Consider the following 3,152-nt stretch of genomic DNA (forward strand, 5'->3'; position numbering starts at 1 on the left):
ATTGACGGGGGCGCATCTTTGCACTCCTCTCATCGCCAACTTAAACGGTGGGCGCGTGAGGTCAATGCCATGGAGCTAGCGACAAAGTCTCGGAAGTGGCTCAAATGTTCATGCACGCCCATCATCTTTGACGAAGATGACCATCCTAACCGTACCACCACGGTAGGGTGTTTGCCATTGTTGGTCTCTCCAGCAATTCACAACCTCAAAGTCACAAAGATGTTGGTTGGTGGCGGTGCCGGGTTGAATCTGATTTCCTGAAAGGTTATCAGCAAGATTCAGATAGCAAAGGAATAACTAAAGGTCACGAGCACGTTTCGAGGAGTCAATCCCGGCTGGAGTCATCCTAAGGGAAAGATCATGTTGCTAGTGACATTTGGGGGAGAATTGAACTACCACACTGAGAATGTTATGTTTGATGTGGTTGATCTCCCCCCGCCTTACAATGGGATCCTTGGACACCTAGCTCTGGAAAAATTCATGGCGGCATCCCACTTTGCCTACAACACCTTGAAGATGCAAGGGCCGGTAGTAGTAATTTTCATTCCGTCGGATGAGAAAGACGCAATCATTTGCATGGATAAGATGTACCGGGACGCAGACGTGGCAGAGGCCGCGGCAACGGTAGTTCCCGCCAAGGAGAACATAGGGAAGAAGAAGGATAGCAGGGACACCAGCAAGGAATCCAGGAAGCGTACCTCTTCAGAGTGCACCGTGCCCATTGATGACTTCCCGGAGAGTTCCAACAGAAAGAGATCCAAGGTTGGTGCACCACATGTGAAAAAGGTCCTGGTAGGGCTGGTTGGTGTTGATGGTACCTTTACTATCAGCGCCACCCTTGATGACAAATGGGAAAGCGCGCTTGTTGCCTTCCCACAGGCGAATATAGATGTGTTTGCCTGGAAACTGTTTGACATCCCCGGTGTTCCCAGGGAGATAATCGAGCACCACCTTGCTGTGTGCCCTCATGCCCGACCTGTCAAGCAGAAGGTTCTAAAGCAGGCCTTGGAGAGGCAGCAGTTCATTGCCGAAGAGATTAAGAAGCTTGAGGCAGCTGGTCTGGTCAGAGGAGTACTGCATCTGACATGATTAGCAAACACAGTGGTCGTACGCAAGGCTAATGGAAAATGGACGCTTTGCATAGATTTAACAGATATCAACAAGGCTTGCCTGAAGGACCCATTTCCCTTGCCGCACATCGACGAGATTGTGGACTCCACTTCAGGTTGTGATTTGCTCTCCTTTCTGGATGCATACTCTGGGTATCATCAGTCTTCATGTCGAAGGAAGACGAAGAGAAGACCTCGTTCATCACCCCATGTGGTACGTACTACTTTGTGCGCATGCTTTTCGGGTTAAAGAGTGTTGGGTCCACATTTGCAAGAGCAGTCCAGATTGGTTTTGATCCACAGTTCCACATAAACATTGAGGCTTATATGGATGATATTGTGGTTAAGACCAAAGACAGATCAACCCTCATCCAGGACTTGGAGGGAACATTTTCTAATCTGCGCAAGATCTACTAGAAGCTAAATCCAGAGAATTGTGTGTTTGGCGTTCCTTCCGGCAAGCTACTTGGGTTCTTTGTGTCGCATCATGGGATCGATGCCAACCCCGATATGATCAAGGCTATCGAGCAGATCTAGGTGCCCAGGACAGTAAAAGATGTAAGGCATCTAACAGGGCGCGTTGCAGCACTTAAAAGATTCATCTCCAAGTCTGCTGAGCGCGCCCTGCCGTTCTTCAAAATTTTGAAGAAGGCAGGGCCCATAAAGTGGACCCCAGAAGCAGACACAACTTTGCAAGATTTGAAGACCGACTTATCCTTTGTGCTCACTTTGGTTGCCCCTAAACCACAAGACCCATTACCACTGTATTTAGCGGCAACTAATCAAGTGGTTAGTGCAGCCCTAGTGGCACAGGGGGAAGTAGAGTAAACAGAGAGTGAACAAAGTCCAGAATAACCGGATGAGGATCAGGACAGAGAAGAGCACGGCAGTAGGGGCAACCCCAAGGACGCGACAAGGAAGAAAGTTGTGCAGTGCCCAGTATACTTCGTTACTTCCCTATAGGGGGCTAGATCGAGGTACTCTGGTGTGCAAAAGTTAATTTTTGGCCTCATTGTGGCCAGGAAACTACGCCACTACTTCCAAGCCCATGAGATCACAGTTGTCACCACCTTCCCGTTGCAAAGGATACTCCCAAACCCTAAGGCTACCGGCAGAATAGTGGAGTGGGCTTTGGAGTTATCCAACTTTGGCCCAAAATTTGAGAGCACATCAACAATTCAGACAAGGGCATTAGCGGAGTTTATTGCAGAATGGATGCCAACCCGTGATGAATAAGTACTATAAATAGTTACCGCCGGCAAGGCAGCGCCCCAAGAATGGATCTTGTATTTCGATGTTGCCTTCTCCCTGCAAGGTGCAGGAGCTGGATTGCTTCTCGTTTCTCCCACAGGGGAGCATTTGAAGTACGACATCCAAATGCATTTTCCCATGGGAGGAGGCAGCCAATAATACAATAGAGTATGAAGGGCTCCTTGTCGGGCTCAGGATTTCCACGGAATAGGGAATCAAGAAGCTGATCATTCGAGGAGATTTACAACTTCTGGTGAGACAAGTCAACAAGGATTACCAAATTCCATTGATGGAGGCATATGTTGAGGACGTGAGAAGATTGGAGGAACACTTTGATGGATTGGAAACAAAGAATGTACCCTGTGTGGAAAATAGCATATCTGACCATCTGTCAAAGTGTGCTGCACAAAAACTTCCTGTGGAACCAGGAACTTTTGTTCTCCATCTTACTCAGCCCTCTGTATCGCCGTCAACAATGGCCCGAAAGAGGAGGAAGTTGGACTCCGGTAAGCCTCTCCCGGTAGAGCCCCCCAGGGCTCCTAGTAGGGACCCTGCCGGAAACAACTCCCCATCGATTGCTGGGCTGCGCTCTCTTGCCGGGCCACTGGTCCCCGCAATTGAGGAACACCCTCCCGCAGATGAGGAGGTGCCGCTAGTCCTTTTTCCTGAGCCCCAGGCTGCAACTTGGGCAAGGCACATAGTCCATTTCCTCCAAACTGGAGAACTTCCTGATGAGCAAGAGGAAGCTGAAAGAGTAGCTCGAAGGGCCAGTATGTATCAGTTTGTCGATGA

The sequence above is a fragment of the Triticum urartu genome, chromosome 3A (assembly GCF_056163025.1).
Source record: "Triticum urartu cultivar PI428250 chromosome 3A, HENAU_Tu73, whole genome shotgun sequence".
In the NCBI taxonomy this organism is placed as follows: Eukaryota; Viridiplantae; Streptophyta; class Magnoliopsida; order Poales; family Poaceae; genus Triticum; species Triticum urartu.